Source organism: Equus asinus, chromosome 25 (assembly GCF_041296235.1).
Source record: "Equus asinus isolate D_3611 breed Donkey chromosome 25, EquAss-T2T_v2, whole genome shotgun sequence".
NCBI lineage: Eukaryota > Metazoa > Chordata > Mammalia > Perissodactyla > Equidae > Equus > Equus asinus.
The window spans coordinates 46,897,570-46,911,897 of NC_091814.1; the positions used below are offsets into that span (position 1 = coordinate 46,897,570).

The window sequence follows — 14,328 nt, forward strand, 5'->3', positions numbered from 1 at the left end:
AGACCCTTCCTCTCAATGAGAAGAGTATGAAAGAATTCACAGCCACAGATGAAGAAACCACAGCTCAGGGAGTGTAGGTCGCTTGTCTGATAGCAAATAGCTAACACATGATGGAGCCCGTACTCAAAGTCATCTGTCTGACTGCAAAGCACGTGTTCTTTCCACAATATCAGACATCCCGTGGGAAAGAGACCACATCTTAGCTGTATCGTTCTGTGCTTAGCATAGTTTGGCACATCGTGAATCAATGAATGCAGCATGACCAGCTGCTTCTGACCATTCTCTCCTGAACCCCGAGGAATGAGTCTATCATGGGGATTTCAGTCACTGTGGCAAGAGGTATGGGAGACATTTGGGGGTGTGGGGAGACATTTTGGGTAGGGCTGTGTCTACTAAAACCCTTTTAACGGAAAGCCCTGTTCTTCCTACTCCCACTACCAGCCCCGACAGACAGATTGCGAGACTCAGTTAGAAGATGGAGAAACTGAGCAACTTTCTGGTGCCTTCCACAGTAAACACCCTAAGCGCATCCTCCTTTCCCTATGAGGATAACAGGAGACCGGGAGCAGGGAGAGAGGGTCCACCCCTGAGACATCCACCCCGCCCCTTCCCCCCACTGACTGCCTGACCTTTTCATAAAGATAAATATGGCTAAAATGGAAGCAGTTTCACCCTTGATCAAAAACCGCAGGTCTCAGACCTGAGCTCACACCCTGGTCCTGCTGTGAGTTCGCTGTGTGTCCCCTCACCTCGCTGGGCCTCGGCTTTGTTAGCTGGTGCTCAGTGGTCAGCCACTTGATCGCTGCCCTTCCGCATGGAACATTCTGTAGCTGCAGGGAGCAGACAGTGCATTTCTCTCCTTCTCCCAGCATGCACGCCTGTCCCACCACCAAGTCCGGCTCAACTTCATTGCCAAAATGTTTCACCAGTCACCTGGGGAAAGGGCCATTGGGAGTTTTTGTCCTGTCCTTGCAAGTTTTCTCTAAGTTTGAAATTACTTCCATCCTCTTCTCTCTCCATTACTTCCACCCTGGCCCAAACCACTGTCCCCTGGGTTGTTAAATTGCCTCTTAACTGTTGTCTGTTTGTTTTTCTGCATTCACTCTTGCTCTTCTATCAGAGATTTTCCACACAGGAGCCAGGGTGCTCTTTCTTTCTTTGTTTTTTCTCTCTTTTTGTTTGTGTTTTTCTTACTTTTGGTAAAATATGATAATATAAGATTTACCATTTTAACCATTTTTAAGTGTACAATTCACTAATATTAAATACTTTTACATCGTATGCCACCACCACCGGCATCCATCTCCACTTTTTCATTGTCTCAAACTGAAACTCTCCTCCCATTAAATGCCGACCCCCGTGCCCCCCACCCCCAGTCCTGCTAACTAGCATCCCACTTTTGTTTCTATGGATTTGAGCTCTCTGGGAACCAGGTGCCTCTCTCCAGGTACCTCTTATGAGCAGAATCATACAATACCTTTCCTTTTGTGACTGGCTTCTTTCCATCCGCATGTCTTCAGAATTCATCCATGTTGTCACATGTGTCAGAATTTCCTTCCTTTTAACACTGAATAATAGTCCATTGCATGCACACACCACGTTTTGTTCCTCCACTCATCTGTTGGTGGGCGTGTGGGTTGTTTCCACCTTTTGGCTATCGTGAATAAAGCTGCTGTGAACACTGGCATATGGGGTCATCTTTTTAAAAATACTAATCAGCTCCTGTCACTCTCCACTCCCTAACGCTCTCCAAAGCTCCATGCTAAGGATAAGATCCAAAGGCCTCCCTCTTGTCCACTAGGCCCTTCAGGGCCATCTCTCTGTTTTCTCTCTCCCCAAGCTGACCAGGCTCCACTCACATCAGCCTTCTGTCCCTTTCTCAAACACACCAAGCGTGTCCTCGCGAGGGCCTTGGCATGTGCTCTTCCCTGTGCCTGGAATGTTTCCGCAGACCTGAGCCAGGCCAGCTCCTCCTCTTCCTTCCAGGCTCTGATTGAATGTCTCCTCCTTGGAGAGGACTCCCCTGGGCTGGAGCAGCAGCAGCCTGGTGCCCATCCAGTCACCAGGGCCTCTTCCTGGGTTTGTCTGCCCCGTAGCAGCTGCATGGCTGGCCTTACAGAACCTCCCTTTGGGTGCTGTCTTCTCCCCCACTGGACTGTAGAGCAGGTGGCATTGTTCACTGCTGAATCCCAGGGCCCAGACAGAGCCCAGTGCACCGGGGCTGTCGGTGTTTGTGGGAGGAATGAAGTCTGAATATCGGACTTGAGAGCCCACAGTGGAAGGAGAGCAGGACAGAGGAGTCACAGGACCCCAAAGGAAGTGGACAGAAGGGAAACGCAGAGCACACGACGTTGGTTGCCATTACAGTATCGCCTCACCTGGTCTCACCTCTTCCTTCGGCTGCTGCTTTGGCCACCTCTAAGTGGGAGCCCAGGGCGGACGAACATACTGCATGGCAATGTGCACTTGGTACAATGACGCCAAGGCACACGTCCACTCCAACTACATCAGGCTTTGAGTTCCCAGAGAGCTCGGAGTTGACAGGGGAGACCTGGTTGGCTCCAGCCAGAGCAATTCTTTATAGACGCGCCCCTGGGTCACTGTAGCACACAGTACGTGTAAGGAGGGAACCCATTAGTCTGTGTCTCTCTGACGTTCAAAATGCTAAGTCATTTTTCAGGCTTGGCTGGATTTCTCTTTCATCAACAAGAGCTACAATCCTGCCAAGCCGTGGACAGATCGCTCTACCTGCTGCTGAGACAGGCGGCTCCACAAAAGGGGTCGGGCATACCAGCCGATGCTCGGCGTTTCCACACGTCTGCTCCTGGGGGCTGTAGAGGCTCATTCTTGGCGGGCAAGGGGCGCAGCGGGATGGCCTATCCTGGTGCACAGCGACGAACTCCCCCACCAGAGAGCCATTACCAGGACTTCCCATGCTGGAAGTAGTGCAGCCTCGTGGACACAGGAGTGGCTTGGAGGCCTGGAGGCCTGGCTTCCACATGTCCCCCTTTTACTAACTAGGTGGCATTGAGGAGAATTTTAACCTCGTTGGGTCTCAGTTTCCTCAAGTGTAAAAGTAAGGAGTTGGGCCAGGGGGTCCATAAGACCCCTTTGAGCTTGAAAATTCTAACCCTTTGATGCAACAAAAGGGTGCAAAGAGAGCTGTGCGGGGAGAGAGGACACACACACTGCCTGGCACCCACTGACAGTTGGGCGGCACACTCCAGGACTCTAAGCCAAGGTGAATTTATCTTTGTGGGGAAGAAAAAACAGGAGAGGAAATTACTCCCCTCCTCCCAAAATGGGCAGCTAAAGATCTGTGGAATGGCGGTTGACAGAAACAGCTTTCTCACTGTTATACGGATGCAACTGGCTGTGCTTCCAGACCACCGCATTGGAGATGGTTCCTCAGGACCCCTCGGCTTTTCCTGGGTCCCTTTAGAGACAGCCCCCGGTCCTGACTACTCTGTCCCCCCTGGTCAGGGCCCACATTCTAAAGGTTAAGATCAGCTGACGGCTGCAGGGACTATGGAGATATGATGATGCCAGAGCTTGCAGAGAAGAGCAAGGGTCTGATGAGAGGGATCATGAAGCCCCAGTTGGAGGCTATGTATCTCTAATGGGCCAAACAAGAAGGTTGGGGGTACGGTTTTCCCCCATAGTGCCAGGTGAGGCAGAGGGTTTTGTCAATGGAGTGTTGAGGTTATTCCAGGAGATGGGTAGCTGGACAAGAGGGTAAGGGAGCTGGCCCTCCTGACAGGAGAGTGGTTTACACGGCAGGTCAGGGGCTAAGCCAGGAGGGAGTGAGCCCAGGAGAAAATGGAGGCATGATGGGACCAGTGAGCTAGCGTGGGTGGGCAGGCAAGTGTTGCAAAAGCAAAGCATGAACATGCAGAAGGTCGCTGACGAGGCTGCAGATGAAGCTATCCGTGTTGAGCAGGAAAATGGAGACTCTGGGTTACAAAGAAGGAAGCCTTGAGGACGGAGGCTCCCAAATCTCAAATAAAAAGGGTTTACCTAGCCCTCTGAACTCGGAGGCCCTCTCTCCTACATGAGCAGGTGGGAGAGGAGCCCCCCTAAAATTCAGCCCAGGTCGGGGGCACCCAGGCAGGTGGATGCCCTGTTTCCTCTGACACCTTAGTGAAGCCTCAACATTTCCTTATAGCTCCATCGGTTTTGTCCCTTCTTTACGTTAACCTTCACGAATGCCTTCTCAGGACAGATGGCAGCCATGTGTAGCTGGTCTTCAGTGCAGTTCATTTAGCAACTGATCCAGCACAGAATGCAGATGCCTCCTAACTGGTCTGCACAACTACTCAATATTTGCAAGAATCTAGCATTTGCAGAGGAGCAAGGGAAGAAGAGGGAAAAGGGGAGAAATTATGGCCCTTAAGACATCCTGCAGGACCACCCACCCTGAGGTATGCAAGGTGTGTGGGTGCCCTGGACACTGCTGTGGGCACGTGTGTCCATGTGTATGTGCACACTGTGTATTTGCGCTTGAAAGTGTGTGCGTTCCTGTATGTGTGCCCGCATGCCTGTGCATGTGTGTGCCTATGTGTGAGAGCAAGGGGGCGGGTGGTAGCAGAGCTCCCTGGGGAAATGGAGGGTTTGCCAGCTGGTTCTGTGGAGGTCTGTGGACGTCATCCAATCAGGCTGCTTGGGCAGGCAGCAATTTCCATGCAGTGTTTTCTACAACTCCAGTGGTCTCTACTATTCCAGATAAAAAACAGCTCAGGGTCTTTGCAGAACCTCCCATGATCTGCTGTCACTTCAGTGAGTCAGCAGGTGGCAAGACAAGCACACTGATCACTGGGTCAGACGACAGGACCCTAAGGAAAAGTAATCCCCTTAGATGGGAGCCAGCCCCAAGGAAGGGCTAAAAGGAGCCCAAGCAGCGTCAGCAGTTCCTGGACCATCCCTGGTGTGGGGTGCAGTGACAGACCTAGGCTGCTCTTGGCACAGAGGGAAGCAGGACAGCTGGGAGCCACAGCCCACTCCCTCCCCTTGCTCCCCTACCTGCGTTAGGGACAAGAATAGCTCCAGGCTCCGTCCTAGACTATGGTTCGCTGGTGGACACCAAAGGGCTCACCAAAGGGCTCACCAAAGTGAACATCAAGAAGCTTGAATCCAGACTTACCTGCTTCCTGCCCAGGAGGGTCCGTGAGGGTCAGCCTTCTCCAGCGGCTTTCAATTGCCCCTGCTGTCCCCAAGCCAGGCCAGCACACCTGGGTCTCCGTGTGTCCCATGGGACCATCCACCTTGGCCTGGTCAGAGGTGGATAAGGAGAGCACAGTGACCACCAAGCTGGAAAGCCAGCAAACCCCTGAAGGCTCCTGCAAACAGGGTGTGATAGGTAAAGCTAAAGCCGCCATGCCAGGGCTCAGGAGCCCACCTTGGTGGGGGGGGGGGGCGGGGAGCCAGGTATGGGGAGATGGCACAGGTGCAGGTCCCCAGAGCTTGATGGGGCTCCAAACCCCCTCCGTTCACACCTGGGGAAGATGAATCCAGGCATCTGCTGTCTTCTCCCAGCGGGAAGTAATGAGCAGCATGACGGTGATAGTAATAATAATAATAGGTAACATTTATTGAGCTTTTATTAAGCACCAGGCAGAGTGTTGAAGGTTCTCTTGGATTAGCTCATTAAATCCTCGTAACAACCTTAAGAGATAGGTACATAATTGCTCCCATCTTACATGTGTTAGAATAAAATTTGATGATATTAACTGAGGGATTTTCCCTTCTTGAGCACCACATGCCTCCCTCCCCACATGGAGCGAAGGCTTTCATTGTTTCAGAAGCCACTCCTTGCCCAGAAGTGGAGAGGATACAAAATCAAAAAAAAAAAAAGCACAACCAACTCACAGAAAACAGAGAAAACACAGAAGCTGATTGTGTCTCCAAATAGGCATTGTAAGTCACAGCAGAAACCACAGTCCCAGCGGTTTTGATCAGCAAAAGCACTGGGGCTTGTTGATTGCTGTTTTATGGAGAAAATATTTTCTACCTTCCAAAGTTTGACTTTGATCGTTGAGAGTCAGAAGCAGAAGGGACTGTGTGCTGAAAGGGTCCACCGTAAACAGAGGGTGGGAAGAAGGCAGTGATGAACGGGGTAAGAACCAAGCCCTCCCAACACCTCCAAAGAAGGAGCAGGAATAAAATAAACAGAGGAGGAGGAGGAGGAGGGGAGAGGAAGTCAGGGAAAAAGAAGAGGACAATGTACAGAGAAGCAGGGGGAGACCAGCAAAGGAGAGGACCCGGACTCACTGCTGGTGTGGGGCCCTGAGAAGGAGCCAGGCCTCCCCACTCCTCCCGCTCCCCGCAGCCACCCCACACTGCCTCCATGCCGCCACTACTTCCAGAAGATGATGGAAACCCGAGTGGAGTCTTCCTTGGTTTGTGTCGCAGGGAGCAGCATGGGGAGGTTTTGGGCCTCTGGAACACACACACAAACACACACAGACACACAGGAAGAGTCTGGGGCACCCTCACCCCCTGAGTAGCGCGGGAGGTGGCTAGTCCTGCGGGATGTCTTAAGGGCTGTCATTTCTCTCCTTTCCCAGATCACTGTGACTGCCAGATCTCCGGCTCTGGGCACCAAGAGCAAGCGAATTTTTTCTTTGCTTTTTTTTTTTTTTATATTACATAAATAATTTGAGTTATTTTAACCTGAATAACATTTCCATGGCCAAAACGTTAGAAAATACAGATAAGCAAAAGGAAAAATAATTAAAATCCTGCCATCCAGAGGTGACCACTATTAATAATTTGGGTGTATGTGCACATCTCTCTACAGATCTATACATGTTATGTATTTCTTAACAGTAATATTGTTTCCAATTGGTTTCAGAAGCAGGTAGAGGACTAGAGCCATAAGTTAGACTATGTCACCAGTAATTACAAAGCAGCCCTTAATTCAGGAATTTCTCTATCATCCCAGAAAGATAAAATAAAGGAAAATTCATAGTCATCTTGTGGCTGGAAGAATGTGCCTCAGGAGAAAGAAGTGATGGAGCCCAGTTTCTGACCCAAGGATGTGGTGCAGACAGGGCAGACCCTGAGCTCCGGGCCTGATCCAGCGGTTCCCTGGGTGCTGGGGTCAGCCCCAGAGAGGTGGAGATGTCATTCTTCCCCGGCTGCACACAGACCCAGGACTTCACTCATTTCAAAGTATGCGTGATGCCTTCTTTCAAAATGCCCTGAGTTAGAGACCCTCCTTTTAGGACCAGAGAGGTCTGCATCGAAGAGTGGGAGGGGCAGATAGTTCCGTGAGTAGGTGAGAGCCACAACGCTCTAGACCTGGACAAGTTTGAGACCAACATCGCATCACAGTGTTAGAGATCAGCGTGAAAAGATTTAAAAAGCCAGACACACAGGAACCATGTGTTCCCATAATGGTTCAGATGAGATTATATTGTCCAGAACATTTTAAAAGCAAGCAGCCTATTTCAAACGGGGGTGCACAGAAGCTACCGATGGGCACTGTGAAAACGCAATAAAGGAGAACACCTAATGAAAGCAGATCTAACAGACAAGTGCAGTCACGGGTCGTGCACGAATTATTAACCTCGGGGAGCTTTCTATCGGCTCTGGGAACTATGGACTGCATCTCTGACATACAATTTGGGAGATATTGGTTCTCTGTTTCATAAGTGAGAGCTTGAAGCAGAAAATGTAGTTATTTCTTTTTTAAATATATATTGTAATTACCAGTCGGCAATGACTAAATGTTACTATCCATCCGTTGGCTGCTCAGGGGCCTGTAATGAGTAGACCTTAGCAGGTTCCTACCATTTTCTGTAGCACCATGGCTGGGGCATGTACAACCAGTACAGTATTGAGAATTTGTTATTGAAAATTTTTATAGATAGAAACCAAGAAATGAAAAAATCCTTGAACAGCTTTAAAATTTGTGCTTGAAATCTTTTGATAAATTCTCATTGCAATCAGAATAGAATCTAAACTCCTTTGTTGGGCTTATAAGGCCTTACATGATCTGACCCAATTTGCTCTATGTCCTGCCTCTCGCCCCTTTACTAACTGCATCAGCCATCTCGGTCTTCAAGAGTCTTCAGAGGTGCCAAGTTCTTTCCCGACTCAGGACCCTTGCAAGTGCTCTCACTGCCCCCTGAGCATTCCTCTCCACCCCGACACTCTCTGCCTGACTTTGTTTCTCACTCTTCAGATCCCAGTTTAAATATCACCTCCTCAGTGAGGTCTTCCCTGAACACCTTTTCTTAAGTAGCTTCTGCCTGCCCAGCAATATTCTCCATCTCAGTATCCTGTTGTGTTCCTCCAGGTCACTGATTTAATTTAGAGTTGTTCACATGCTCGGCCTCTGTCTCTCCCACGGGACAGGGTGGCAGAGATTGCGTCTGCATTACTGATCACTGTAGTTCTAGCAATAAGAATGCTACCTGCCATCTATTTCTCGGATGAATGAGTAGATAAACCACACTATTTGTTGTTTCTTGGATGTGATGTGTGAAGGATAGATTTGAGTCAGGACCTACGACACATTCACAGGCATCAGGGCCCAGGAAACTCTGCCAAGGGGTAAGGCACCCAGTGGGGGTCCAGCTATACTCCATGTTCCCCACCTTGCACCTGTCTATGTGTGCCTCTCTTTTGACGTACACCTAAATCCCCGATCCAAATCCTTAAATCCTCTAAGACCCCCATTAAATCTCACTTCCTCCTTTAAAAAGGTCTTAGATTCCTTGGTCAGAAAATCAAGAGACTCCTTAAAGCCCTCCTTCCTCTCCCGTGGCTCCATGTTCTCCCTCGGACCAGCCTGACTCTCAGTTCACCACTTAATTACATTCCATCTCCAGCAGACACGTTGGCTTTGTAAGCTGGTTTAGAGTTCCCTATCAGATTGTAAGTATTTTGACTAGAGGGTCTGATTCTGGTGCCTCCATACCTTGAGAGAGCTAGATTTAATGGACAAAGACCCCCAAGTCCATGGCCAGATGAAGCCTGAAGCTCTCCCATGGGATGGCCTATGGTTTCATGAACCCTTCTACCTCAAGCTCATGTAGACTAGAAATCCAGTCCTCTAGTAGATTCCTCTGAAGAGGCCCTGTCCCCAAAAATTAACCCCAAAACAGAACATTTGTAGGGACAGTAAAATTTCCTGCAGGTTTTGAAAGCTGCGAAGAAGGAAATCACATCTCAAATCATGGAGCGATCAACCTCAGAATCCATCCTTTTGCATTCCTTTCTTCTCAGACCCCATCATCCTTTCTCATGATGCTCCCTTCTTGTGGTTCCCATCTCTCCTTTTCCCTACCCTTTCTTGGAACCAAAACAATTCTCCTTGGCTCTGGCAGAGAAATGTAGTGATCATCTATGGAAGCTGAAACGTACATTAGGAGTGTCTCACCCTCCCCTCCGGGCTCAACAAAGCAAAGCTTTTTTGAAACTTCTTACCCCAGATTCCAATCTTGCTGTAATATCCCCCTCATTCCCTACCACAGTGCCAAGCATGTAGTAGGTGATCAGTAAACACTTGCTAAGCGTTGACTGGGAGTCCTGGAGTATAACTTAAATGTCATGAGCACCTGGTAGAAATAGAACATTCTAGGCCAGCGTTCATGTCCCCGATCCTCCTGGTAAACAGAGTAAGAGTTCCCGTCTCCAAAACTATAAGGACAGTGTCGTCCAGAGATAGGAAATCCATAGTTCAAATTAAAATAAGATGGCAATAAAGTGACACACAAATATCTAGTTGTAAACACTGAAGGGACTTAACTTAATCAAGCAAAAGGGCACAGCTTTTCTATCGCAGCATAAATGTAAAGGCATTTTATTACTCTGCCAATTGGCAAAGAAGTCAAATGACTTTATGGGGCTTCTTCTAAATTCCCTTTATTAATGCATGTAATATTACTGAAAAATTATGCTATAGAGTAAATGTTCCATCGAGCTACAAGTTGCCTGCAGGACTGTGTTGTAAATATGCATGGGCAAGTATGTTACTACCTTTACAACTCATTTCCCACTTATTATAGCCTTCTGAAACCAAAGTGACATCAAGGACTGGGAAAGGTACGGGTCTTTTCCAGCAAAGTACACAGCATGGGTAAATTTGCAGAGCCTGGAATTACATCAATTGTCTCAGAGTGTGATAACCTATTTCAGAGCTGTTTCAAGACTTCTTTTTCTCAGATCCCTTTCATCTTTCTGATATGTTGACATTTAGTTTTAGAAACCTGTTCTGGCTGATTTGAATAAATATGGTCTTGGGCAATTGACAGGACTTTTCATATTTATTGTGCTTTAACGACTGGAAACAGCAAAGCTCCCGGCTGAGGCACGGCAGGCAGCACGGTGCAGCGAAAGCCTTCGCCTCTTCCCTCCAGTCGTGCTGTGTGCGTCTATCTGATGGACAACGCCTCCAGCTACGTTCAGGGATTCCAAACACAATCTCTCTTCGCCTCTCTGGTCGGCTCTGAGACCACCTTCTCACTCTCAGTGTTCTAATAATCCAGCCAATATGATTTCAGAGCCCTAGGATTCAACCTCAATGCTTCAACACATCCCTCTCCCGTCTCACAGGCTCTCCTCAGGCGTGACCCTGGGGCCGCTCTATCTTCATTCACTTTCATCTCATTTCTGGTGAAGTCTCCCACCACTTTCACAGTTCTAACAGTCAAACTGATGGGAATCGGCTTGTCCTAATTTACGAGGCTAGTTTACATGTCCTGCTGCCTGCGAATTCTGTTCTATTCACAGTGAATTCTATGAACTGGTGGAAGAAGGAGAAGGAAGAGGGGAAAAAAGCCAAGAGAAAAATAAGATGTAAAAAAGGTAGGTCAGTGAGGCAAACTAAAATTTACTGCCCTGCTTATCTCATGGATTCCTCTGAACCCTGGCTCTGGAGAGGAAACGCATGGCGTGCCTCTGCAGACTGAAGCCACAGCAGTCCCCGAGAGCCCTCTGTCATCCAACAGATGTCAGCTTCGTCCCCGTGTTCTCGCTGCAGCTAGTTCCGGGCTGGGAAGACTTCCAAATGCAAAATATGTCGCTCTTAGACGTGACTTTTAAATTCTGTTTTTCAGCAGTTCACACTCCCTTTCCTTGCTTATCTAACCCCCATCTCCTCAGTTTTTAGATTTTTTCGAAAGCCCTTCTTCGTGTTCTTCTTTGGCAGTACGATAGCATCTTAGGCGTATTTGGACCCAGACACTGAGAAGTAGCTGGTTGGAAATCATCAGCTCAGAAGGAAGAATGGGTCCTACCCAGGTCAGGTGGAGGGGCTGCACTGATTTCTCTAATGCAGCCCAAGGGGCTTCCCTGAAGCCCCTTCTCCCATCCAGCTCCTCCACTGGCCTCCCAGGGACCTGACTTCCCATGATCTTTTGATAGTAAGTGTATTTCTACAGCTGGCGAAATGTTATCCAAATCTATAACAGGAAAGAGCATTGATCTAAGATGGGTTCATCTAATACCTAATATCTAATATCTAATAGATAATATCTAATATCTAATCATAGGACTTGTTAATGTCTATTTAAATTGGTTTAATTCTTGTTAAGTATGTATATGTAACACATGTATGTAATTTATATGTATGTAGGTAGATATATATTATATATAATATATAAATATGCGCACAAACTTTTAATCAAAAAGCATTCTGTTTCTCCCATGGTATCCCATCTTCTCTTCTTGTACAGTTCCAGCAAGGGTTCCGACCACATAAACAGCACAAAACTAGATGAACAGGAAATGTCAAGTCATTAGACAGAGCTTCAATTCACGCACCATGTGTTAATGCCAAGCACGTGTCAGGCACCACATAAATTGCTGGGGACCCAGAGATGCATAAGACATATGCCCTCACCTTCATTCTCAGCTAATGACCTGGCTTCCTACTCTCTTGAGAAATGGAAGCCATCAGAAGAGGAATTCTGTCCATTCCCACTTTCCCATCTGTCAACCCTCTCGCTTTAACTCTGCCTTCCCTCCAGTGACTAGGCTCTTATCTAAAGCCAGCTCTCTCTGTGTGAATACTGGATCCCATCCCCTCTTGCTTACTCAGGAATATCAATCCACCAAATATCCTCTGTATTCTGCATCATCTATTTATGCTGCTCTGAAGTCAGTTATGACTTCCACATTGCCAAACCCCATGGTCAGTTCTCAGTCCTCGTCTTATTGGATTGATTCCCAGCTCTTAACACAATTGAATCCTCCCTCCTCCTTGAAACACGTCTTCACTTGGTGTTGATGAATCCACGCTCTCTTGGTTCTTCTCGTGCCTCGGTAGGTGCTCCTTCTCATTCATCCACGCTGGTTCCTCATCACCAATTGAATCTCTAAATGTCGGTGCAGCATAGGGATCAATCCTTGGAATCCTTTTTGTTCTCCTCTTACACTCACTCCATCCATTTCCATGAATATTCACTAACAACTTTCAAATTTAAATCTTGAGCCCAACTTCTTCCTTGAAATCCAGACTCATATATGCAACTTCTTCCTCATTATGACCTCTTGGAGTTCTAATACCTGTGTCAAACTATATTAGACCCCCAATCCAACCTCTAATTACTCCATGCTCTAAACTGGGTCCTCCCTGGTCTCTCTCATCCTAGTTAATGGCAACGCCATTCCTCTGCACAGACCAAAAATCTTGGTGTCATCCGTCACTCTTCCTTTCTCTCACCTACCATATCAATCTATCAGCAAACCCCATTAGTTCCATCTCCAAAATGTCACATAAGTCACATCGTGTCACTTCTCTGCTCAAAACCCTCCAGTGATATCCCATCCTACTCAGAGAAAAACCTGCGGTCCTTACCATGGCTTCCAAGGTCCTACATAATTGGCACTGCTCTCAGACACCTCTGACTTTATCTCACGTCACTGTCCTTCTTGTTCACTTGCCTTCTTACTATCCTTGGAAAATCTCGAATATAATCCCACCTCAGGGCCTTTGCACTTGCTGGCCTCTCTGACTAAAATGTTTCTCCTCCAGCTATCTACACGGCTTGTTCCCTCACTTCCTTCAAGTGACTGCTTAAATATTTTCTCACCAGAGGTGTCCTTAGACCTCCTAGCACTGCTTTACTATCCCTATGGACTCTATGGGAACTTTCTTTATAGCACTTATCATGACTGATTTATTATATTTCTATATCTCTTTTCTCTCTTCCACCACTAGAGTGTAAGTTCCTTGAGAGGTATTTTGTTCATTGCAGTGTCCCCCAGTGCCTAAGACACACCAGATAGTAAATATGTACTAGTGAACAGAATTAAAACTCAGCCCTTGCCCTTAAGGAGCTTGTGGTCTAGCAGAGAAGACAGAAATATAAAAATACATTCACAAGGCAATGTAAAAAGTGGATGACAGGAAGCTGTGGGAATGAAAAAGAGACACAATTATTGCCCCAAACTGAGGAAGATAGTAGAAAGCTTCCTGGAAGAGGTGATAATTAGAGTCTTAAAATTAAGGAGGAGTTAGCTGGGTAGGGTGCTTTGGTGGCGAGAGAGAGGTGAGGAAGTAAAGACGAAGGAAGAATTGTTGAGAGCATTTTAGGCAGAAGGACAGCAAGGCCAAATGCAGAGAATTCGGAAACTCCCTGCTACGTGCCAGAACCTGGGAGAAACCAGAATCGGTAGAAACATCTTCCTAAGCACAAATCAAGAGGCCAGGAGAGGTAAGACATGAGGTTGGAGCCCTAATAGAGTCATACCGTGGAGCACCTTCAATGCCAAGTTAACGAGCTTGGAATATAGATGACAGGGAGACATTTCAAGGTTGTACACAGAGGTATGGTGGTGTTATTCACCCAGGAGCCCAATAAATTTGTTTTGAGTTAATATAGGCCACATGCCAACTGTTGGGCAAATGACACCGATGTTAGAGTGTTACAGTCCAGCAGGGGATGTCGGTGCGCAGCTACAGTGCAGGGGGGAATGGAGTATCCTCTGAGCCAGATCACCTCCCTGGCAGTACGGAGGATGGCTGGGAGGGAGACACAGAGGAAGCGGGGAAAGATCAGTTGGGGGACTCATATTCCAATTCAGGCAAGAGATGATGAATTATCAGCCCAGGGAAGGAACAGTGTTCCCAGAGACAGTCAACACCCCATATGTTGTCAACATAAAAGGTAGAGCTTATCTGGAGTCTTCACGCCTCCTCCAGTGCTCCATCTCACACCTGCTCTCCGAAAATGGATGTTCGTTACCTCACAGGCTGCCAGAATCTTCCTGGGAAACCAGCGTGTGGATGAATCTTGAAAATTCAATCTGGCTGCATCCTGAGAGTTTCACATGCTGGTTCTCTGGAACCACACACTGAGACACTTTGCAAGAAAATTT

At 47.7% G+C, this 14,328-nt stretch overlaps 1 protein-coding gene across 2 annotated transcripts in view; it reads left to right on the top strand.

The window, feature by feature from the left end:
• Positions 1-14,328, top strand: part of TNR (tenascin R) — a 406,518-nt gene that overhangs the window by 280,533 nt on the left and 111,657 nt on the right. The window lies entirely within an intron of this gene.